Source organism: Cupressus sempervirens, chromosome 3 (genome assembly GCF_028749045.1).
Source record: "Cupressus sempervirens isolate cs-2001-9-10 chromosome 3, ASM2874904v1, whole genome shotgun sequence".
Taxonomy (NCBI): domain Eukaryota; kingdom Viridiplantae; phylum Streptophyta; class Pinopsida; order Cupressales; family Cupressaceae; genus Cupressus; species Cupressus sempervirens.
The window spans coordinates 695,688,252-695,715,167 of record NC_143120.1 but is presented as its reverse complement, the minus strand read 5'-3'; positions in this window follow the sequence as shown (position 1 = coordinate 695,715,167).

The following is a 26,916-nucleotide window of genomic DNA, read 5'->3' as shown; positions in this document are numbered from 1 at the left end:
GCAATATAAATTTCAACATTTTTTAAAGAAATTTCCTCAACCCAATTTTCTTGTAATTTAGGAGGATCTCTCCACTTGATAAGGTGTTTCCATCTGTACAAGATGCCTAGTCTTTGTCTTAACTATGGAGTCCATAACCTTCTCAGCTTGAGGTTGCTTCTTGGATGGTATAGGAACCTCAATGATATCTTTATCAAATCATGTGATTTTTTGCTTCTCTTCTATTATAGGGTATGTGTACCTTACCAAGTCTTTTACATTAAAAATTGGTGAAATAGTCAAATCTGTAGGTAAGTCTATTTTATAGGCATTTTCCCTCTATTGAGTTCAAACTTTGCATAGTAAATAATGCCTCCACTTCTTGAGGGCTTGAACCAACACATATAGCTCTAGTTCGTAGTAAGGACACCTTCTCTTAGCTTCATTTATCTTCTTACTTAAAAAATCCATATGCCTTTTTTCTTGCCTAAGTATTGCTCCTACTATCACATTACTTGTATCACATTTCACAATAAACAATTTATCAAAACTAGGTAATTCCAAAATAAGTTGAGTAGCTTTCTTTTGTTTCAACACCTCAAACCCCTATTTTTCTTCCTTAGTCCACCTAATTGTTTCTTTCAAACCACCTTTTATTGTGAAGATAGGAGCACAAATTTCACTAAGCCCTCTTATAAACTTTCTATAAAATTGGGTTAATCTATGAAAACTCCTTCACTCTATCCTATTTTTGGAGTGAGCCAATTGAGAATTTCCTCCACCTTTCTAGGATCCATATTTAGGTTACCTTGAGAGATCACAAAACCAAGGTAGAAAAGCTCTTGCTTTGAAAAATCACTTTTCTCCAAGTTAATGGCTAGTTTCACCTTATGCTTTCTCCTTAACACAATTTTCAAATGTTTTAGATGCTCTTCTTTTTTATTACTATAAATGAGAAAATCATCTAAATAAACAACAAAAAACATACCTATATAGTCCTTAAGCACTTCATTAATGAACCTCATGACTATATCAGGGGAATGTGTAAGCCCAAATGACATTTCTAGCCAATCATACAGACCTTTTATGTTTTTGAATTTTTTCTTCCATTCATCACCCACTTTCATCCTAATTTGATGATACCCAATTTTTAAATCAAATATTAAAAAGTACCTAGCTCCTTCAAGAAAATCTATTAGATCCTCTATTCTAGGGACAAGAAACCTATATCTTATCATTCTCCCATTTATTTCCCTAGAATTAGCACACAATCTTCACTTACCTCCTTTCTTGGTAGCCAAAATAACTGGGACTACATGTTGGCTTATGCTTTTCCTTATCATGTCTTGATCAAGTAACTCTTGGAATTTTCTTGCTTCCTCCTTGTTCTTATCAAGAGTTATCTTGTAGGCTACATTATTAGGAAGGGATGCCCCTAATATGAAATTAATCTGATGGCTTATTTCTCTTTGAGGAGGTGATGTTGCAGGTGTTTCATCACTTACTATATCTTTGAATTGGTCCAATAATTGTTGTACTTATGGAGGAAAAGATGCTTGTTTTGATTTATCTTCCTCATTAGGTTTCACTATAATGGAAAACCACATACCTTGTTCCTTTTTGAGGTCATGCAAGAACTCCTTTCCACTCATCAACAACACATTAGAATCCACTATCTTAGACTCCCCTTCATCCATAAAAGGTTGGATCTTACAAGTCACTCCATCTTTTTGGAAGGTATAAGCATTTTTCTTTCCATTGTGTATGACATCTCTATAAAACTTCCATGGTCTTCTTAACAATAGATGATGGGAATCCATGGGTAGCATATCTGATGCAGTAAGGACTAAGGTGTACCCCTAATGGAGGTGACCTAGTCCCCAAAAAATAACCATATAGAAAAAAATGAGCAAGAATATAGAGACTCAAATCGAGAGAGACAATATTTCATATATTAGAATGAAGGAGTTTACATACAAGATGTTGAGATGTAAGGCTTTCTTGTTTATGACCATTATAAAGAAGAATGCATAATTAAAAGGAAGAATACATCTCTAGACTCATATGTGAACTTCCATCTCCTAGGTATCATTCATCAAGATGCTCCTAGCCACTCCATTTCACAACTCTACCTCTCCATCCTAAATAATGACTCTAGAAAACTTAAGACTCTCTACTTATAACCAGTCAAATCTCAAGTTAGCATGGCAGGTTAAACTAAATAAACACTCATTCCACAAGTTGGCTTGGTAGATTAAACTAAATAAATAGTCAAGTCATAGGTCATCGTGATAAATAACTAAATAAATTACTTGATGAGACTAAGAACATGACAATGCCAAGCAATAAAGAAAACATAAATCTCACTTAGTGAAGCAACAAACCAATAGATAACTAATCCCACTTGGTAAAGAGTAAGATCAAAGAAGTAACTAAGCTTTCTCAATGAAAGAACACCAAAATAGTAATCAAGATGGCTTGATGAAGAAACACCAGAATGGTAACCAAGATCATTCAAAAAATAGCAACTAAACACACCAAAGACACCATTGAGCACATTAGTAAACATGAAATTGATCACTCCACCAAGCACTTCAAAGAAGCTACCGATAACCTAAGATCTTCATGCATTAACATCACATAAAATATTGTCATGATACCCTCCTATTGTAGATTCAACCTACAGTTTCTCATTAACTAGGACATTTTGCCCCTGTTCAACCAAGTGAACCCTATAAGAGTGAGTATGGAGAATCTTGGTTAACTTTAGCTTATTAATTGTCTCCTCTAAGATCATATTATCTATAAACCCTAAGTCTATTATTACCTTGGACACTTTTCCAATAGTCTTACATTTCACTCTGAGCAATGCTCTCCTATGTTTGGGTTCTTACTTAGTTGGTTCCTTAATCAACACCCTCTTAAATGTGAGGATCTTACCACTCTCTGAATCCAAGTTCACCTCAAGAGATCTCACAATGCTTTCTTATTCTTGGACATAGGTCACTTTCTTCTTTGATTGTGAGGATGATGCCTTTTCTGGACACCTATAAGTAGGATGGCCTAGTTGACTGTTCTTTTAGCACTTTATGTTGGAAAAATGTGATCCTTTGGCAAAGCTTCCATATCTTCCTCTAATACCACCATTAAATCCCCTACCTCCATAAGGATTTCCCCTTCCACTAGACTCATTACTCTATTCAGTCAACTTTGATTCACCTTAAGGTTTGGTTTCACCTCCTCTATTACTCTCCATAGAGTCTCTTCCTCTACCCCTACCTCTAGTGATTGAATTTTATTTCTTCTTACTCTTCTCCTCTGCCCTAAGGGCTAACTGGTAGACTTTATGGATAGTATTGGGGCTTAGGATACTAATCTCCTCTTGGATATTTTATCTAAGGCCACTCAAATATCTAGCCAATTTAATGTTCTCACCTTTTTGCACATTATACCTCAATTATAGTCTCTAAAATTATTTTGTTTAAGTAGTCACATCCATGTCTCATTGTCAAGAGTTTATTTTCCATCTCTCATTCTTGGGACACTTTGGCCTACTCTTGGACCATCTTGGCCAATTCCACATTGCTCACCATACTTGTTTCTCCAGTTGACTTTAATGTGTACCATGCCCTACCCAAATCTTTAAGGGCTTTGATACCAATTTGGTAGGGAAGTATTCTCAACTAAGTAATTTCCTACTTGGACTCCCACTTAGCCTTTCTTTCTATCCTTCCTAGGGTTTAGACTCTGACTTAGCCTTTCTTTCTAGCCTTCCTAGGGTTCTCAAACTAGCCCCTAACTCTAAGGAGTAATCTCTTTAGCTCCTTTGTTCCCAAGACCTCTCTACCAATTCAAGACTTTACTATACCTCCTTGAACCCACTATAGTAAGTTCACTCCAAAGCACTCTGTGACCATGGCCAACTTTAAGGGCTTCTAAACCACCTAGAACAATCATTATTATCACCATTTTTCTCAATATTACAATTGTGTTTCTATTGATCTCATGAATCCCTATATTTTAGGGAAAAGTAGGCATCAAAACAAGGTTTTTGCTTAATAACCTTGGAACTTGCCAAAGGAGACCAAAAAAAACTCTTGATCCAAATACCCATTTGGAAGGACTCATATATTTTTAGGGTTTTGGCTTCCCAAAGTGATCGTACAACACTATTCATCAACATGCCTATTTACTTAAGGGCAACATGCCTATTTACTTAAGGGTTTCAACTGTTTCTCATATATTTTTAGGGTTTTGGCTTCCCAAAGTGATTGTACACCACTATTCATCATCATGCCTATTTACATTGTACATTGAGTGAAATTTTGTGTCCCAAAGAGCTGCGATGATCCCATGGTGGGATTTAAAGGAAGTCTCATTATTTGGCTTCAAAGCCTCATAGGGCCAATAAAGTGACAACACGATAAATTTTATTTGACTAAAAAAAACTCATCTACCTCTACAAAAAAACACATGGAAATAAAATAAATCAATCTAATTAGGTACAGTAGAAAATAAATTCATTCAATCCATTAAATATTAGATGCTCGTGTTGCAAGCAATACAATGACAAAATTGCAAAGAATGTCACCTTGTTTCTATTGCAATGTCCTCAATTCATCAATCAACCCTCCCTAAAGATTGGGAATAGCCTTATATCCTCTCACATGACATGACACAGCTTTTTTGTTCAACCCATAACTAATTCTTGGGGTTTTTGCAATTTCTTGCTCCAATGTTGTCATGACAACATTGCAAAGTTGTAATATTGTCAATGACAACTTTGCAACTTTTTGCATTTTGACACTCCTCAATAATCTAATATCCCCAAATGTTGAAAAATGTCTATTTATTAACTTTTATAATTATCTAACTTTATTCCTACTAATTCCAATCCATTTGGGGTCATTTCACATATCATGCCCAAAATTGCCAAATTGGCAATTTCTTGTCAACATTGACAACTTTTGCCACCTCTTGGAAAATTTTGCCCACAAATTAAAACTATCATATAATCAACACCACCACACCCAATAGACCCTCTTGGATTTATTATTCATCAATGATCTGGATAGGATCATTTATAAGCCAAAATGAGTTAAAGTTTTAGCCTAAACCCTAGATGCTCCTACACTAGGATAATTACACATATTTCCACCATCAATACATAGCTATCAGTACAATTAATTATCTTTCCATTAAATAGAAATATTCACATTATTTTCATACTAGATTGGATCGAATGCATCCCTATCAATTTTTAGTTTGCAACTTGATGATCAATGGTTTGGCCTTCTCAATCCATATTGGACCCTATACATCTATAATAAAGGCTTCCCTTCCTATTTTTTTGGTATGTAACAAGTTATAATCAAATGTGAAGGAATCAAATTTTTGCAAGGCATTTAATTCTAGTGATCAATAGTTTTACCATATGCATGATTGACTTAGGCTATGATGCATATTTCTAGTAGATTTGAAACATTTTTTTATAGCCTAAAGCTACCTTTCTTTCATGGAATTTTATGCTTCATTATTTCCAATGACTACCTCTTTTGGAACTTCTAGATATGCATGTAGTTTTTTGAGTTCATTTACAAGTGACATTGGCAACATGTTTTGGTTCTCAGCCCAAAGTATTATGTGGAAAAAAATACAATTGATAATTTGTTCTTACCATTGATTAAAACCACTTGATTTGTAATATAAAGCATTAGATCAATGTATTTTGATCATTTTAGCCATTGTTTCACATAGAGTGGAATGATAAGCAAGCCCTCTCAAGCATAGTAGCATATGTGTTTAGAGTCCTAGTTGTCATACTTTGATATGTGGTGTGGCCCTTGATTTTAGTGCCCATCAAATATTTCACCTCTTTAAAATTGGTGGTCACATGGAAGATCTAGTGCTTAACCATTATAGCCACTTATGTGCCTCCAAAGTTGGGTGTTTTTATATTGCTCATAATTTGGGCAAATGAAGGCATTTTTCAACAAAAAAAGGTATAAAAAATCCTTTTCATCAACTTCACATTGGTGTTGGTATCTTTCAATAGTTTTGTTGTTTAATATAAACTTTTTCACTTGAAGATAAAACTTGATTTTCAAAATAATCAAATTTTGTATCTTAATTCTTAATTTGAGAAGTGTATCATTCATGTAATCATTAAATATTGAACACTACCTACTCTAATAACTATGACTAAGGGTATAAGGAAGACTTTTTTGTAACGGGGGATGAAGACAATGAGTGGGAGTGAGGAGAAGGAGCAAGAGGGAAATTCATTTTGAATTCCTCTGGCAGAAATGTGACTGCTCCCTCTAAGCCAGGAGTGTGATTTGAGTTAGCTGGAGATTCCTCTACTAAAACTAGCAACCCTGATGATGGTGAGACCTTGGAGGACTTAGGGGGGCCAAGCATATTAATAAATGGTCTAGCCTATTTGGGGTACGACCTACTAGCAAATTTGTCTTCCCGTCGATTAAGGATATCTCTTCGAAGGATAAAGATATGTACTCCATTGAAATCCTAGATTAAATCATTGATAAAAACATCTCTTGTATGGATTTGACTCTGGTTGGAAGGTTTCTAGGTGCCAAACCCAACATTGAAGATGTGAGGGCCTTTTTCCATAAGAAATGGAAATTGAAAGGTCAAGTGGACATTACAACAATGGCCAAAGGGTGTCTTTCTTTTTATTTTTCTTCTAATGAAGACAAGCAAGATATCCTTTGTTGCAGTCCATGGGTTATAGGGAAGCATACCTTGTTATTATAGAAATGGACTCCAAACTTTTACTCTTTGGAAGATTTTTCTATCCAAACCCCTATCTTGGTTAGGCTAGCTAGCCTCCCACTTGAGTCTTGGATTGAGGATGTGTTTCAGGGCATCACCAATACCTTTGGGGAGCTCCTTTTATTGGATCCAATGACTGTATCTCGGAGGAGATTGAACTATGCCAAATTTTGTGTTGGAGTTTCTTGAGGTGTTGATTTGCCTAAAGTTATCTCATTAAAATCTAAATTGGGGCCTGGTATCAATGCATTGAGTATGAATCAAAACCTTTCGCATGCTTTCATTGTAAAAAAGCTAGTCAATAGGCCAAGAAATGCCCTTCTTTAAAGGGGATACCTAAGAAGGTCAAGAAAGTATGGCTGAGAAAGGCACATAATAGTATTTCAGAGAACTTAAAGGGAGGAGAGGTGGCTTTGGGTGAGAATTCCCCCCCCACAAGATCAGTTCAAATGTTCAAATAGTGGTGTGCCCCTGGGTGTGGAGTCTTCTCAACCTAAATCTTTGGGTGAGAATGCTCCTCCTGAGGCACAGACCAAAAGTATAGATAGTGGTGTGCCCCTAGGTGTGGAGGTTCCTCAACCTAGATTGGATTTAGCAAAACAACATGACATAAGTTCTCAAGCTTTTGCTCAGGACAATCTGATGAATTCTAATAGTGATTTCTTAGACAAGACCACAGAAGACAATGACATAAACCCAAAGGAGGGGGGGATTACAACAAAGGGGTGACCCATAAGGATTCAATTATGTCTACAGATCACCTAGCCTAGGATGTTGTGTCAACATGAATCTTTGTTAGAGGTGAAGTTGAGGACCTCCTAACCATTTCGCAAGATGAGGAAGTAGTGTGAGGGGAGGAGACTTCAGACACTAACTGGATCCCAAGTGGAAAACCTTCTAAAGGCAGAAAGAAAGCCAACCTTAAAAAGGATGTGGAGACTGCTTCAACCAAAAACAATAATAAGAAAAGGTCCAAATTTGAAAATAAAAAAAGGGATTCTAAAGCTAATAAGGGTAGAGATTGTTGTCCTTTTTCAATGCCCACTAGGACTATTCTCAAGAATGGGGATGTTGGATCCTCCCCTTCCCCAATGGGAAGGCCCTTCAATTTGTAGAAAAGAACTACTGAGACAAAAAGAGGCATTGCGGATGTTAGTTAGAGGACCATCCTTGAATCAAAACATTTTCATAAATTATGAAGATAATTTCATAGAACATTTGAGGGTTAAATAATCCTCACAAACATGACATTTTGAAAAATATGATTAGGGATAACAGGTCAAATATTTTTATTATTCAAGAAACCAAGACGCTAAAGGATAAGGTGGAAGGCCTTTCAATTTTTAGGGGTGGGAAGAATATAGGAAATGATTTTGAGGGAGCTTTAGAAGGTATGGCAGTGTTTTGGATAAATAGGTGGATTCAAGGGGAGCTTATTTCTTAGAATAGAAACATGATGAATGTTAGATTTTCTAACTCAAAGGATGGCTTTACTTGGGTTCTAACTAATGTCTATGCCCCCAATTCCAAGTGGGGAAGAAAGGCTTTGTGGGACAAAATTTATAACTAGAGAAAGCTTTTTGCTGATGAAAATTGGATTGTTATGGGGGACTTCAATACCCCTCTAAAAGAAGTTGAAAAATGGGGAGGCAGTCAAACTAATCTGGATAATAGATTAGATTTAATGGACTTTATTGATAGTCATCTTATTCATGATCTTGACTTGCATGGGATTGAGTACACCTAGACTAACAGAAGAACTGGAAAGGATCTCATTCAAGTCAACAATGATTGGTTCCTAAATTACAAATGTTCTCTTAGTGCTCAAGTCCATGTGGGATCAGACCATTAGCCAATTTTTCTAGTGGCTAATAAGCTTAACTATCAGAGAAAATTCCCTTTTAGATTTGAAAAAATGTGGACTCTTCATCCATATTTGGAGATCCTCATAAAGGAGTGGTGGGGTATTAATGTAGTAGGTACAACAATGTTTAAAGTTATAGCTAAATTAAAAAATGTCAAGAAAAATATTTTAAAATGGAACAAAGACACCTTTGGCAACATCTTTGAGAATAAAAAATAGAATTTGGAGGAACTTAAGGATATTCAAGATAGGATTCAGAGTGATGGTTATGAGGTTGTCTCAAGGGAGGAGGAAAGCATCAAACTGGTCAAATTTCATGACATTATCACTAAGGAGGAGATGTTTTGGAGGCAGCATTCTAGAAAGGTTTTTCTAAAGGAAAATGACTATAATACTAAGTTCTTTCATATGACTACTTTGAAGCATAGGATGACAAATAGAATCTCAAGACTTAAAATGGAAGAGGCTTTTACTAAAAATGAGGAGGTTATTAAAAGGGAGGCTGTGGAGTTTTTTAGTAACTTTCTTCATGGTGACCCTGATTTGGATTTGGAAAAGCAGAATTTATTTCTTGCTTGCATCCCTTCTTGTGTCTCTGAGGATCAAAATAATTTTCTCACTTCTATCCCTTCCTTAGATGAGATTTCCAAGGCTATTTTCTCTTTTGAGGGAGATAAAGCCCCTAGTCCTGATGGATTCTCGTTTTTGTTCTTTCATCAATACTAGAACATAATTGGTTCTGATGTTTGTAATGGGGTTAAGGAATTCTTTGGCTCTAGGAATATTCTTAAAGAAGTGAATGAAACTTTCATTGCTATTATCCTGAAGAAGCTGGGAGTGGATAGCTTGGATCAGTTTAGGCCTATCAGCCTGTGTAATTCTTTTTATAAGATTATTTCCAAAGTGTTGACCCTTAGAATTCTGCCTCTTCTTCTAGTTGTCATTTCAAGACAAAAAAATTGGTTTGTTCCTGGCAAACAGATTTTGGATTCCATTATTACTATTCATGAAAATATTCACTCCCTTTTGATGTCCAAGAAAGAAGGGTTTCTTCTTAAGCTTGACCTTTCCAAAGCTTATGACAGAGTGGAGTGGAACTTCCTTCTCTGAGGTTTTGAAGTGTTTGGGTTTAATAAGAGATTTCAGGATCTGATCTTCATGTTGGTTTCATCGGCTTCCTTCTCGATACTTATTAATGGATTTCCTACCTCCTTTAAGGCTTCTAGTTGTCTTAGACAAGGAGACTTGATCTCTCTTATTCTTTTCATTCTTTTGGCTAAATGTTTGGGGAGATTTGTGGAAAATATGGTGATGAAGGGGGACTTTGTGGGCCTTAATCCTTCTTCTTTTGCTTTGATATGCTCTCATCAACAATTTGTTGCTGACTCTATGGTTATGGGGGAGGCCTCGGTTAGAAATGCTAGGAATATTAAAAAGCTTTGGTTGACTATGGGAATGCTTCTGGCCAAATCATTAATTGGAGAAAAGGTGTGATGTACTTCATTAACATGAGTGAGGCTAGGAAAAATAAAATCATAAAGATTATTGGCTATGAGATTGACCCTCTTCCTGGATCCTATCTAGGGTTACCTCTTAGTTTAAACCCTCCTGATAGCTTTTGGAATTCATTGATTAATAAAATTCACTGAAACTTGCTAGTTGGAAAGGTTCCCTCCTTAGCCAGGCTGGAAAGGTAATTGTGTTGGAGTCCATCCTACAAAGTGTTCTATTTTATGCTTTGAGTGTTTTTAAAATTATGAGAAAGTTTTCTCTTGCTATTGAAAAATTTAGAAGATCTTCCTATGGACTGGAACAGAGATTAAAAAAAGATTACCACTCATTGCTTGGGAAAATGTTTGTACGCCCCTTTATAAGGGTGGGCTTGGTTTGAGAAGAATTACTATAATGAATGAACTTTTATTGGAAAAATTATTATGGAGATGGCATAAAGAGGAAGGGGAATGGAAGAACATCTGGGTTGATAAAAAAAATAGGGATAACTATGATTTTAATCATTTCATTAATAGTAATTTGGAACAAGGGGGGTCCATGATCTAGAAAAATGCTCAGAAATTTAAAAACATTATAAGGAAAGTGGTTAGATGGAAGGTGGGTAATGGAAGAACAATTCTCTTTTGGGAAGATATTTGGAGCTTACACCACCCACTTTGTGATGACCCAAGGTGGAACAATTATGTGGAGCAATGTAAGAATCTTACTGGTACTCTGGTGGTGGATTATTGGAAGAATGATATGTGGTTAGACCTTAAAAGGGTGAATGATAACTTGGTTGATCTTAATAATTGTCTGAATGTTGTCTTTTTAAGTCAAGAGGAGGATGATCTGATATGGAAGTTAGATCCTAGTGCAATATTTTATATATCCTCAGCCTATGCTAATTCTTTTGACTTATATGAAGAACCTTGCTGGGCTAAGGCTTGGGTGAAAGGCTTGAAACCTAAAATTAATATCTTCTTTTGGATTCTTCTGCAAAATAAGATATTGACTCTTGACAATTTAATGAAGAGAGGCTTCATCATTATCAATAGATGTGTTCTCTACAAGAATGATTGTGAATCAGTCAACCATATCACTTTGCATTGCCCCTTTACCAAAAAGCTTTGGGATAGGGTTTGTAACTTATTGAATTTGGATTGGGTTTTCCCTGCTACTATTCAAATGTTCTTTACTAGTTGGAAACCTCCTTCCAAGAATGCTTTGATATTAAAACTGTGGGATTGCATTCTTCCTTATCTTTTTTGGGGTATTTGGAAGGAGTGCAATGATAGGATCTTTAGAGGAGTGGAATCCAGTTCTAATCAAGTTTTTTGTAAAATCAAGGCTCTTATAATAGAGAATATTAAAACTAATGGTTCGAGATAGAAACCTCATAATGATTGGGAAGACTGGGTGTTCCATAAATGGAACCTAAGGAGCTTGTGTAAGGATAAACATGAACCTAATTTAAGGGATAGTGCTAGATGGGATAGCCCTCTGGTGAACTGGTTCAAGATAAACTTTGACGGGGCCTCTAAAGGGAACCCAGGCATTGTTGGGTGTGGAGTTGTTATCAAGAATTCTTATGGTGATAAAGTGGGTTGCATGGCTATTCCTATTGGTAGTCAAACTAATCATGTGGCCGAAGCCTGTGCTATTGTTCATGGTCTTATATTGGCAAAGAGTTTGAATTTGATGAAGGGTTGGGTGGAAGGAGACTCTCTCAACATCATAAATTGTATTAATAAAATTACTCAGCCTTCATGGATTATTAGTAATATTATTTCTCAAGCTATTCATATTATCAATTTTTTTGATATATGTATTATCACCCACAATTTTTGGGAAGCTAACCAGGCTACTGATTGGGCAACTAACGTGGCCTGCTCAAGAGAGCATAAAGTTATTTGGGATAATAATGAGCCTTTACCTACTAGTGGTCACCAATTTATCGATTATGATAAATTGAGGTGTAAGAAAAAAAAAATTAATAATGACAATGTTAGAGATTTGTAATTATCTATTGATCACTCTTTGAGTGTTTTGGGTTATGATTTATAAAAAGATGAGCTTTATTTCACACAGATTTTGGGTTGTTGTTACCATTTTATCCTTCGAATGCAGTATTTTTTTTTTTAGCAATGTGAATCGGGTGCTTCAGAGAGAGAAATCTAGTGACATTGAAGGGGGAATATGAGAGGAAAAAGGAGGAGAGTAGAACCTACAAGTTGCAAGGAGTGGATGAAGAAAACAGAGGTCTGGGACATTTTATGGCATGGGAATTTCACAAGTTATATGGAGAGGCTCAAAGGTAATAATCCTACCATTACTCAGCAATGCATTAAAACTTGGAGGGACGGTTCTATCATGGTTGGAAATCAGCCTATGGAAGTGATTGAAGAGGTGATAGCAGAGGCTACGGGGTTCGATATGAATGACATCAACTTTTATCAAGATAGGAAGCTATCAGACAGGGCCATTGACAAATTTGTGGAGTCAGAATATGAGAGAAGTCAACTAGTGAAAATAGGTAGTTCTTATTTCAACACGGCCTCTATTTCTTGACCTTGAAGATTTGTGTTGTTTGTCATTATGGAGTACCTTACTTTGGATGGTAGGCTTACAAATCTATATGGGTATCATTTTATGTTAGCTAATCACTTTAGGCATGATGTAAAGATCAATTTCCCCTTTTATTTGAGGCAATCTCTAAGCCTCTCCATCTAGGCAATTCAAAATGATCTGAATGGAGAACATGTGTTTCATGAGGGCCTAATGGTTCTTGTTATGAGTGTATTAAAATCCAAAGAGGCTATGAAACCCAGGGGCAGCTTGAAGGCAATGGAATATGACACAGAGGGTAGTCTCCCAGAGAAAGGTTATGACTCGGATACTCAAGATGATGTAGAGGGGGGTAACAAGAGTCTGAAAAGAAGTTCTGGGTATACCTCTCAAAAGAAGAAGAAGATTGTTGAAGGGAGTGGCATCGATCATGAAAGTGATTTTGTGGAGGAAATGGTGAGAGATTGCCAGAAGAAGAGGAGTGGGGGTAAAGGAAAGGGTTTCAAGGGTCACAAAGATGGTAGGGATTCTACCCCATCTGATGATGACCCTCTTGCTCATAGAATGGAGAGGAAGAAAAAATATTTGAGGCTTCAAGGGAGAAGATTCAGAATGCAATAAAGAATGTGGAGCTAGGGAAAGAGGATGAGAGGGATCAAGAGAAAAATCCAGATTCAGATGTTAAAACAGAGGGTGTGATTAGTTCTTCCAAAGGTCTGTTAGGAAACCCAAGGACCATTTTGAAGGAGATTGGCATCCTGAAACAACAAATTTAGTTTATTGGTAAGGAAGTGGAGTAGGTTAGCAAACTAGCCATCGGAGAGTGTACCTTAAGACAACATATTGACTAGCTCTCTGAGGTAATTGGAAATGCTAAAGAGGTTAAAAAACTTATGCACAAGATTCCACAGCTCAAAGTTAAAAATAGGGTGTTGGAGAAGGCTAATAGTGATAATTAGGGGAAGGTTATTAGACTGGAACCCAAATTGAATAATATTGAAAAGATGATCAAGAAAATGGCAGACAATAATAGCAAATCTCTAAAGGCTATGGCTGATAAGGTGGACAATCTTCTAAAAAAGTTTGAGCAAGACAAAGGACAGGATTCCCCTTCGGTGATAGAGAACCAAGGTCTTGGTAAACGCACTCGAGCTCACTCTAAGAAGAATGAGGAAGTGAACAAGATGGAAGAGGTGAAGGCCACTGCAGAGAATATGCACATTCTGGTAGACTAGGCTGCTGACCTGATAAAGACTATCTAGTTGGTCAGGTGTTGGTCTTTTGTTGTCTTTATGCTGTCATTTATAGCTTGGTTTTTGGTTGGCCTACTGTTTGCTCTTCTTGGAGGCCTGTCTTTTGTTGATCTATGCTTTTATACTTTGTTGTTAGCTTTTTTCTTATCTTTTTAGATTTATGTTTTTTGTATAAGGTTTCGGGTCCTTTAAAACCTATTTTTACTTAATCAAAACTATGACTAAGGGTAATTTTGATATGTGGGCAAAATGAATCATCACACATTATAGATGGATTAATCTACCATGTACATTCATGAGATATTAATATTGTGTATTTTTATCTCTCTTTAGAGGGGAGTTTTTTCCCATGAGGTTTTATACCTTTCTCTACAATGAGAGAGATTCATTGCATTGAATTTGCATTATAAATAGGTACCTAAGATGGACTAGTAGCCAAATTCCATCTTGCATTGTAATATTAAGTGCATTATCCTAGGTTTCACTTAAGGGAAAAAAATTGTAATTAAATATCACTAATTACATTTTAATTAATCTTGCTTAGGATAATGCATTGCATATTAGTTAGCATATGTAACACCTAGGAGTTTGCACCTATATTTTAACATGGCATAGAATAAATTCCACTTTAGGTGGTGACACTTGTTATCACATTCCACTTTATGTGTGAGATCCACCTTTAGTTTACTTATCACATTATCATCCTTAACATTTTTCACACACTTAATTTCATAGTGAAGGATGATCCACCATTAGTAGATACGTCATTCCACCTTGTGTGGGTGATAACCTATCTACTCATCATTTTTTGATATTGCCTTACCTATATAAGTAGGATAATTATGTATATTTAATTAGGCTCATTATGTACATTTAATTATGTCCATTATAAAAATATTGTTCTAGCATCTTGTTGCAATTGTCTTACCATTATCTTGTGAAAGTTATCTTGGTCTTTCATTTGATCCTAGGGTTGTTGTAGAGTTCACAAAACTCTGACAATGGTCACATAAAAAAATCATTATAGATCTAGGGTTTGATTAATAAAGGTGGGATAGAGGAATTTTAGATTATATAAATTTAGTCAAACTAGATATTATGCTAACACTCTTAGATCCACTAATGCTCCAGAAAAGTATGGATGTGAGAAGAATGTTACAAAATTATATGAATCTAAGAATACAATTATGGCATGGAAGAAAAAGGAAACAAGTGATGGGAGATAATACTTAGAACCAAATATTAATGCTTTCTCTTTTAAAAATTTACTATGTTTTCCTCACTTATGGGGAGTTCTAAAATGATAAATCTTTTAGTTTTGCATCTTTGTTTAGTAATACATATGTATCTATTGTATCTCCATTATGGCTTGATCGAAGAATTTTGTTAAGTTAGTTCAATTGATTGTTGGTGAATCCAACAACATTGTTCCATACATGGTGAAAAGAGTTGAGTAGGAAGAATATGATCATAATAAAATAAGGAAAATGAAAGTAGGGTTAAAGGTTGATGAGTTGCAGTGGGTTCATACTCTATGTATGGACTTAAGGAGAGAATTCCCCTAGTTAGAGGATAATGAATCCATCTTATTTCATTGGTTTAGTTCAAGGATATTAGTAATATATGTAATCACAAAGGAAGTAATCAAGGATATGATTAGTCTATGAAATGTTGATAACCTTCTAGGAAAGAAGACAAATAAATTTAGATAAGTTCATAACCTTAATAGCATCGAGAAAGACCCCCATTCTCTATTAGTTAAGACCATTGTTAATTTGGTTATAAGGTATGTTTCATATGGTATTTACCTATAAACTCCTTTTCTAAAGTAATAAAAAGTGTTACATCCACCATTGATGTATATTTGTAACATAAGTTTGTGAAGGAGAGTGTATCCTTTGAAGTATGTAATTTTTTTTTGGAGAACTTGTTTGAAAATGTTTGAATATTATCACTTGAGGTTTATTCCTTCTAGTTTAGGTCTCTAGTTATGTGATTGGTATTTTACTTTTGACTTCACTTTTTGGAAGATAAAATGTGGTATTTGTGCCCTCTAATTAGTAAGCCTAAGATTGAATATGTTTTAATGGATTATTTGTTCAAAATGGGTATTTTCATTTTTGTTATTTCTAATGTGCTATCATATGATTCAATAAAATTTGTTGAGGAAAAGTTGTTGAAGGATAGCTCTAAGAACATAAGTTAAAAGTTGTGATGGAGAAAAAATGTGATAATGCAAAATGAAAGTTCTCTATGTATATTCTTGAGACAAGAGATGTTGAGATTATGGGTGTTTCACACATTGTGTAATGTTTTTTATATTGAATTATTTTATTTTGTTATGTAATGACACCTAGGAGTACCCACATGGATGTACACCATGGATGGATTCCCATGGAATATACTTGATGAGTTGTATTGAGACATTATGATAATATTTGATGTAATTATTTAATATTGGGGGGAAATAATTAAATGTCCAATATTAAATATGGGCTCAATGGGGATTTTTTAGCACATGGTTTATGTAATGCCACTTGGTGGTTTTGTGGGAGCTTGCTATTATAAAAGCAACCACACTGGTAGTTGTTGATAAGAAATACAAGGTGAGACAAGCTACATGGGTTAGCCAAGGGAGCATTTATGGAGGATGGAAGCATGACATGAGATTTGTGGATTCATGTTTGTTCACATGGATTGTTGGGTTGTGGCTATGGCTTTGAATGGTTCCATGGTTGTATTTCAATGGTGTTTTATTGAATAATACATGGTGATGGATGATTTTGGTGTACACTATATTTGTGTCACACTCTAAACTCTTCTATCCAAGGGATTCCATGAGATTGGAATGCTTAGATGTTAGATTAGAGCTCCCTATCCATGGAGTGCAAGGATACATAAAATAACATGATATAGGCTCTCAGTTGAGCCTTATAAATGCAGCCCTTGCTAGTAAACCATGTAATGGGAGATTCCAAAGACAAGATGCAAGTATGCAAATGTCCACAAGGATTCAATGCAAAATGTAAACTAAACTAGTTTGAAAATGCAAGATGCAACTAGATTAAACAATATGAGAGTATTACAAACCCAACTAATTACTATGTGAGCTAAATTATTGCAAAATGAAAGCTAAACTATATGGATCTAAGTTAAAATGTTTATGGATGATAGAATGAGACAAGGAATACAAATTCTCTACAAGCTCTTAATAATTCAAATGATAGACTGACAGCATAACAATATTCAAGAGTGTCTTCCATATGAGGAGAGAGCCCTCTTTTTAAAGAAAATTGAATGGTTGAGATCAAAAGACAAGAAATGCCTAATCAAGGGTGGAGAATAATCCTTGCCTCATTTTTGACATTAAAATGTCCTTTGTCAAAATAAAAGACTCACTCATAGAAAATTATGCATTTTTGTAGAAAATGTTTTTGTTTTGTCAAAAAGGAAGGCTCTCAACACATGGAAAATTACACCTTCATGTGTAGACAAAAAATTTGTCAAAATAGGAGGCTCTACACATGGAAAATTACACCTTCATGTGTAGATAAAATATTTTGTCAAAATAAGATGCTCTACACATGGAAAATGATAGCTTCATGTGTAGATAAAATGATTTGATCAAAATAGAAGGCTCATTTGTAGACAAAAATGCATTTCTTTTATTTATGAAATAAGAAATGTGTGGATGGATTTTTGAGAATTATATTTGAATTAAAAGGGAGAAAATTCTTTTAATCAATATGTCTTTAGAATATGGTGGTCAAACTATAGGTTAAAATCAAATAAATTGATTTTACCTTATTTTTGAGAATTTGTGATCAAACACTTGATAACATTAGCAAGAAATGCTAGAAGGAGGCTTGTGGTCTAGGTGACCATTTTTGGATGATTACATTTTCCCCTCTTTGACTAATGTGTGATCGATGTGGGAACACATGTGGTCAAAGAATAGAAAAAGCTTAAAATTATTCATCTAATATGTGATCAATATGGGAACACAACAAATGAAGAAGCCATGATAGAAAATAGATAGATAGCTCTAACTTCAAAGAATGAAGCCATTCCTAACTAATGTGTGATCGATATGGGAAAACATGCAGTCAAAGAATAAAGAGACTATAATAGCAATTGATATAGCAAGCATTGAGTGATCAAACTGATAGTGATAGTCTAGAATACTAGTAGATAGATCAAGAGCAAATGGAGATGGTCAAGCATATGCCCCTAAAAGAGAAAATGTTGTCAAGCATAGCAATGATAGATTATGTTTGCCCCCTCAAGATTGAAATTGAAATGATAGAGAGGAAGTAAAAAAACTGGCAAGATATGAGCAAATTGAGATATAGCAAAGTCCATAATGATAGAGAGGTGATTAGAACCAAAGGTTGACCATAAAGAAGTGATGGAATGCCCCAATTTGATAAGAGTTAACCATGAATGATAAAATATGAAAATGAGGTCAAATCAATCGAAAAGAATGATGTAGAGGTGAAAGTTGTGAATTGAAGTAGACATGAAACATGGTAATGGTGAAGACATGGAGGAATGAAGATGCCCTAGTGGAGATTCAAAGACTAGACCTCCAAAAGTTAGCTAACTACAAAGGAGAAGGTAGAATGTGAAAATGTGATTTTGACCCAAAAGATAAACTCAAATTTTGATTTCAATCTCAAAAATGTATCCAGGATGTCCAAATTAGCTAGGGTCAAAAATAATAAGAGATATAAAATGGCAGATAGATGTGATGATAGTGTTAACCCTTTTGATTATAGAATATCAAAGAGGCGAAGAAAAAGATCAAGAGGGTGAAAAGACATGATCAAGAAGAAAGTAAAAGATGAGATGAAAGCAGTTAGCTGAGATGTCTAAAAAAAAGATAAAGAGAGAGATCTCCCCATATCTAGGAATGTAAGACTATGCAAACTAATATGCAAATTGGTTTACTAGCAAGGAGCACAAAACATTTAGACTCTAATTTCATCATTGAGCATTTATAAGATCATGCAATCATCACTAGCATGAGCTATGAAGATATGAATATGACCTTATCAATATGTCAGAATGAGGTGTAAGCATTAAGGCACAAGAAGCCAGAATGACCAAAACACCTATCCCTTTTAATTTAGCAAGGGAACATAAGCATCAAAGCATAAGGGCTAGTTTCTTGTAGACAATCACGCCAGACACATGAGAGATCCTTCTCATGCTAAGTAATCAGAAAGTTTTCTATTCACAACGACCCTTGCATTTGTAACCTGAGATAGAAGTTTGTGAAGCATCCTCATAGTCATCCATACATTTGCTAAGAGGATGAGTATTAATATGTACTATAGCATAAAGAACTCACTCAAATAGACAAGGAGAAGAACCAACCTCACTAAAGTGTCCATATAAAATGAGTCAAGGTATACACAGCCATCCAACACGAGATAGAGGCTCTAGACACCCCTTTTATATGGATTCTTCAGATCATTGGAACTAAACCATCAAGAAAAAAACAAAGAAAAGATCATGTCCCACAGTCCTTCCTCCTCTAGTTTTGAACATCATCGAGTTGCAAGAGACATGTGACTAAAGAAAAGAAAACATCACATAGTCTTTGTTTATTGCATAATAGTGTGTGATAGTGTTTAACAACGTGCAACTTTTTCTTATCCTATTTAATAAAGAAAAAGTGGGAGTCAGTTTGGACCATTAAAGAATAGTGGAAATCCAAACATCATGCCATATCATGAAAATTTTAGTATCCAATGAACAAATTGAGTGAAAAGTGTAATAACAAAGGATGTGTGAGACACCTATCCACAACTATCCAATTTAATATTAATAATTCAATAGACAACTTCACCTACTCCCAATATTACTTTGACGCATTGCAATGATAGGAACAATGAAATGGCATGTAGAGACAACAATGTATGTTGAAGTTTTTCTATAAATAAGCAACTACATTGATTGAACAAATTCACAAGTCTACAAGATTATTAGTAGTCTTGAGAAATTGGAGTGAAGTAAATAGAGTTTGTGAATTATTACAGTCATGGATATTTCTCAAGATAAAGTGCACCAAGAACTAGAGATGGTAGATACTAGAAAGGGGGGATGGATGGATGAGGGAAGTGATAGCTTGGTGGATGAAACGAGGCGAACGGAACAAAAAAGAGAAAAGCGCAAGTGGTCAGAACCAAGAGGAGCATCATCTCATCAAAGGGTTCGTAGATCCAACCTAGAAGTGACTGGAGCAAGTCAAGTGGAGCTACCAGTCTAGGGTCCAATGGAGGACAACACAGAGGACCCTACCTTGCTTCAATTGTTAGTGGAGAGTGTGACACAGCTCATGGAGCAAGAGAAACTAGCAAAAGAAACAAGATCACCAAGCACAGAATGACTTAGTGAGACTACAGATGTGCATATTGGTTTCACAGATAGCCAAGCAGAGGAGCAAATGCTGATGGAGGAGCCTTCCCCAGATATAGAGCAAGGACTAGTGCTAAATCCTGTTGCATCACCATGGAGGTAGGAAAAAAGCATCATAGGGGGTACAATCAACGTCCCCAAGGAGAACACAATTGGTGCTCTTAGGTCTCCATTTCGTCCATTTAAAGAAGCACAATCTAGTGTGGTTTTGCCACCAGTTCATGATGCAGTCAAGGCGATGGAAGTGGAGCTAAAGAAAGCACTGGCAGTAGAGATGAAATACGTTGATAATGTAGAGAAATATGCAGAGTTCTTTCAAGGTTTGATTGAAAGAGCTTAAGAAGATGGAACATGGGAGGAAGCAAAGCAAGCATAAGCAGCACTATCAGTAGAATGAGCACAAGAAAAAACTATAGAGGCATCTCTGGTGGTAGAGCAAGCAGTGGTGGAAAAAATTTGCAATGAGATGGTGTTGTTATAAGCTCATGTGGAAGCGTTCAGAGAAACTATGGCAAAGACTAATGCCATAGCATACCGATCACAAGATTAATTAAATGTTGCCAATGCAAAGATCACTCACTTCATGAATCAGATGCATGAGGTAAAGCATGAGAGAGAATCGTGGAAGATGACTGTGAATACATATAAGGCAGAATGAGAGATTGCTCAATAGGCAATGACACTACCTGGGGCAGCAAAATTACAAGCGGATATGAATGAAGTTAGGGAGAAGTCAGAGAAGTTAGCATGAGAGGCAGCATACTACATGGGATTGTACCGTCAGGCAGTCCCCCCAAAGCACAGGAGAGGAATATCCTTCTCAAATAGGACATTTATTACTCAGATGAATACTTTGTTGAGACGCGGCCATATCCTGATTCCAATGGATACAATCTATGAAGGTGCAAGACTGATGCCAGGAACTTCATCATCTAGGACTGCACAAATAGGAATACCCTCAATTGGAAACCCAAATGCCCCACCTCTACAAGGAGGACATTGATGAGCATTGTACTGATGTTGTGACTTTGTGTATTGTGTGGTAGGAAGTACTTGTTCAAGTGGATTGTGGTGATCTCATGCCATATGTGGATGTTCTTGTGATTTTTTTGAAAAACGTTTTAAATATTTTGTAATTTTTTTAATGAATATATGGATGTTTTTAGAATTTTTGAAAAAAAATGTGAATGTTTTCAGAGTTTTTGAAAAAATATGTGAATGTTTTTGGAATTTTTTTGAAGAATATTGTAAAGGTAATTTCCATAAAAGTGTGAATAATACAATCCGTAGAGTAAGGGAAACCTTGACTTGTATGCGGGGAACTGAATGTCTACAGATTTGCATAACATTTGGAGAGTTGTGTTGTGTAAAGCATAATTCTATGTATACTAATAGCCCTTACAAATGATTACAAGGCCAACATTGGGATGTTTCTCTAAGTGTGCACTGAGACAGACATCCTCAAGGTCTATAAAAGGTGTTTCAGGGACCTAAAAAGGATGCATGGGCCTTGAAAAAGGCAAAATAGGACCTTGAAAAAGGTGCATTGACCCAAAAAGGTGTTTTGGGTGCCTAAAAAGGATGCTTGGGCTTTGAAAATTGCACTTAGGCCTAAAAAAGACACTTGAGGGCCCTTGAAAAAGGCGCTTGGGCCTAAAAGGCACTTGAGGGGCCTTGAAAAAGGTGTTTGGGCTTGAAAAGCTACTTGATGGGTCCAAAAAGGACATGTTGGGCCTAAAAAGGCATTAGAGGGGGGAGCCAAGCTCTCACACTTACACTTAATTATTCTGTGCCCCCAGCTATATGAGGATGAAAGAGTCGATGGATATCTGGGCTTTTAAGATAGCATTGATATATTTGTTGAAGAGGGGTAGACTAATCATGGCCACTGCAACTTAAATAAGATTAATGAGCCATGGGTTTTTTTTGCTTTTGACAAGACGAAGGAAATGGCGGCACCTGTTGTGTTATCAACGTTGTGCTAGATTTTTCAAAGTCCCGCGAACTGTTTCAAGACATTACTATGCTGCTTCTTAATATTAGTGAGGCATGTGGGATTCAAATATCTAATGTCCTATTGTATAGCGTAATTGGGCTAAATGAGGTAGGAATTGACATGAATTTTGGGGTGTTGTTAATGTTTCAAGCTTTTACAACCATGTTTGGCAATTATGAGCCCCTTTTGAATGCGTTGGGCTATTTGTGGAATTTTTTGATATTTTTAGATGATTTTTGAATTTTTTTGATATTTTAAGACAATTTTTGAATTTTTTTGATATTTTAGGCAATTTTTGAAATTTTTGATAATTTTAGGCAATTTTTGATTTACTCTTTTTAAAATTTAGGCAATTGTTTGAATTTTTTTGATAATTTTAGGCAAATTTTTTTTTTTGATAATTTTAGGCAATTTTTTTTTTTGATAATTTTAGGCAATTTTTTGAATTTTTTTGATAATTTTAGGTAGTTTTTGAATTTTTTGATAATTTTAGGTAGTTGAGCATATAATTTGTTGTTGGGATGACCATGGATTCATGACATGCAAGCAGTGCCTTCTACATATCATCAATGCATCAAGTTCCCTTTTTAATGGTACTGAAGTAGTTGTCCGGAGACAACTCAATGTCCATCAACACATTGTCTACTGCTGAAACACTGACCTTCCATACAATCACTCTTCTCATGTGCCAACAACATCTTTTATAGAGTGTGAACATAAAATGGAAATGACGAGTCTTGGTATGGGTGAATACACTTTAGACTCTATTGCTGCTCTACCTATTTCCCCTCGGTCTTATGGAAAGTCATCTACAAAAAAGAAACCTTCCACATCTGCCATGACTCTTTTTGGCACCTTTGTGCAATCCTCAATTCCCCTAGAAGCAGAAAAAGAAGAACAAGCTATTAAAGATTGGATATATAGGGGAGAGGAGGATGAGGAGGATATTAAGGTCACCACTCCCATTTCTCCCAAATGATATGGAAAAGGATATAAGATGCTTGCAAACATGGGCTATCAAGGTCATGGGTCCTTAATTGGTAACAAAAAAACTCTAGCTGACCCTTTAAGTCATACTCAAGGTCATGATGCTCAAGATACTGTTGGCCTAGGATTTGGGCTAGAGGATAATATGCTAGTGTCTACTCAAAATGCGCCCATATCTAGTGAATAAGAGGATGATGATTCTCTCTTTGTTGCTAGCACTTCACAAGATGAAGACTTTATAACTATAACTTCTCTTCTTTGAGGAGAAGAAATGTTCACTACCAATAATGATGATCAAGCTTCCACCTCTAGATAGCTAGAACAAGATGAAGCTAAGCCTGAAGGTTTAAATAAAGGACAGATTAGACAAAATATTGCTTATATAATTGCTAGAGATAAGAGTACATACTCTCAAGAGTACGAATGGGAAAGTTTATCAGAGGCCTCTTGTGAACTCAAGGTTGATGTCATTCACATATATGCAATCCAATCGAATATAATAGATGAGTCTATTGTGGGGTTTGATGAGTTTGGCTTGCAAAATGTTTTAGTGGGCCACACTGGTCCCTTTAGGACTATTCTTGATCTGGATACCTTTGCAACATTCACCATAGGCTCAACTTTGCCTATCACCAGAGATGACTCTTTTCGTACTAATAACCTTGAAGCTTCTAACTCACTCTCATTGATTCATCCTGATCTCGTAGACTAGTCCATTCAACATCAGAAGCCAGAAACACAATCTTTCCAAAATGACTATGAGATCACCTGTTACCTAAATGCCATTGAACCCGTCACTTCTTTCACTAGTGAACCCATGATTCATATGATAGAATTAGATATCAAGTACCTTAGTCATAAGATCAAAAGAAAAAACAAACAGTTAGATGGCAAAAACCACATTGTGGCAGTATCTAAGCCTAAAAATAGTAAAAATAAAGATGTATCTAATGGTGAAAACCTCTTTGAGGCACCTGCGGATGAGGTACTTGGTAGTCTTCCTAGCTATTTATAGAGAGATCATCAATTCTTATTGAACCAACATAGCCCATCAACCTTGGTATTGAGGAAGCTCCTAAAATCGTATATCTAGTTCAGTCTTTGTTACAAGAGGAAAAGGAACAATTCACTAAATTCTTTAAAGAGAAAAGGATCAATTTTTCCTAGACATATGTTGACATGCCTAGGTTAGACACTAATCTTATTATGCACCATCTCTCCATAGCTCCTAATGTCAAGCTTGTCAAACAAAAGTTGAGGAAGATGCATCCTCATATTGCACTATTGGTCAAGGCTGAGTTAAAAAAGCTTTTGAGTGCAAGATTTATTAGAGCTATAGACTATGCAGATTGGATCGCTTTGACCCAAAATGGTGTTTTGGGGGGGCCTTGAAAAAATTGCTTAGGGCCTAAAAAGGCACTTGATGGGCCTTGAAAAAGGCGCTTGGGCCTAAAAAAACACTTGATGGGCCTTGAGAAATGCACTTAGACCTAAAAAGGCCCTTGATGGGCCTTGAAAAAAGCGTTTGGGCCTAAAAAGGCGCTAGAGGGGTCCAAAACCCTTATAAACCCTTTTATCCAAGGTATTCCATGAGATTGGAATGCTTAGATACCAACTTAGAGCTCCCTATCCTTTCCATGGAGTGCAAGAATACTTAAAATAACATGAAATAGGCTCTCAGTTGAGCCTTAGAAACGTAGCCCTTGCTAGTAAACCATGTAATGGGAGATTCCAAAGACAAGATGAAATTATGTAAATTTCCACAAGGAGCTTCTTAAGGATGCAATGCAAAATGTAAACTAAACTAGTATGAAAATGCAAGATGCAACTAGATTAAACAATATGAGAGTATTAAAAATCCAACTAATACTATATGAGCTAAATTAGTGCAAAATGAAAGCTAAACTATATGGATCTAAGCTAAAAAAATTATGGATGATAGAATGAGACAAGGAATAGAAATTCTCCACAAGCTCTTAATAATTCAAATGATAGACTGGTAGCATGACAATATTCAAGAGTCTTCCCCCTATAAGGAGAGAGCCCTCTTTTTAAAGAAAATTGGATGGTTGAGATCAAAAGACAAGAAATGCCTAATCAAGGGTGGAGAATAATCCATGCCTTAGTTTTCACATTAAAATGTCCTTAGTCTAGGTGACCATTTTTGGATGATTACATTTGGCAACTAAATTTTTTCACTCAATGAGGGTTTCCCAAGCTATATCTTGTGTCACAGTTTTATGGGTATGTTATCTATCCTCTTACATTTTGGATATTTAGTTCTTATTTAATTCAAATCTATTATGGGTTATGTGGAAATAATTATATTTTGGTTGTAATTCTCCTTATTTATGGTATGAGAGCTATGGTTTGTTGTTGTAACCCTTGATTGAATCCATGAAAATGCATGAAAGAATAAAATAAAGGTCAAGATATATGGGTTTTTTAGGTTATTGATTACTTATATGAGGGTTTTGTATTTTTTGTTATGATGAATTGTTGGCAGTTTTTGGGCAAGTGAAGTTCTTGGTCAATTTTTTTTTAGATGTTACATTTAAATGAGGCTTTTAGGGAGGAGCTTGCAGTAATGATCTCATAGGGAAAAAAGACCTCTCCATTGGATTTGGGATTGGCCTTTCAATAAATTTTGATATATAATTTTCCCTAGTTTTTCCATGTTGATAGAAAATACAAATCTTTTTTAGTTACGGGGTATGATGACTATCAAATTTAATCCCATTAAAATTTTTGTCATTAAAATTAAAATGATTGGTTTATATGAGCAAATAGGTTGTCTTGTTAAAACAAATATAACTTTCGCTTAAAATGTTGGATTTCAGATTTCTTATAGTTGTTGGAAAGCTAATTCAAAGCATTACAATTTGGTCTAGGTTTGATTTTATGATTTTGACATTTTGTCATATTTTATGAGCCTTAAAGTCATCTATTGTTTACTTTTAGCATAATTTTGGGCATAACTTGGGCACACGAAGTCAACAAAAAGATCTTGGAGAGATCTACATATTGGTTCAGATGTGGTACAATTTTGGCATGATCTATTTGGAGATATATTGATTGAAATAGTTTATGATTTATATTAACTATGGTAACATTGTGAATTTATGATAATGTATGTTTTAAATTTTTTGAATTGATGTCATTGTATATTGATGATGCTTTCTAGATTGGTCTCATGATGACATGGTTATCAATATTTAGTTTGAATATGTATGGTGACTTTTTGGTCTACAAGTTGTATAGTGTTGTAAGTGGTCTATACTTATAGGTTGCATTTATGACTTGGATATAGTTTGTCTTTACCCATTGATCTTTCATTATTGATGCATATTTAGATTAGTGACTTGGATTTGAGTTGTATGTGCCCACAGTCATGTGATTTTCTTATTTATCTTCATATAGAGAGGATGATATGTTGTTACTAGGTACAATCATGGTGGAGGATTATGGTTGACTATTTTATGCTGATAGGTTAGACCCTTTGAGAGTTAGATTCTTGGTTCATGTATGTGATCAAGGTTCCATACATTTTTTGGCATGAC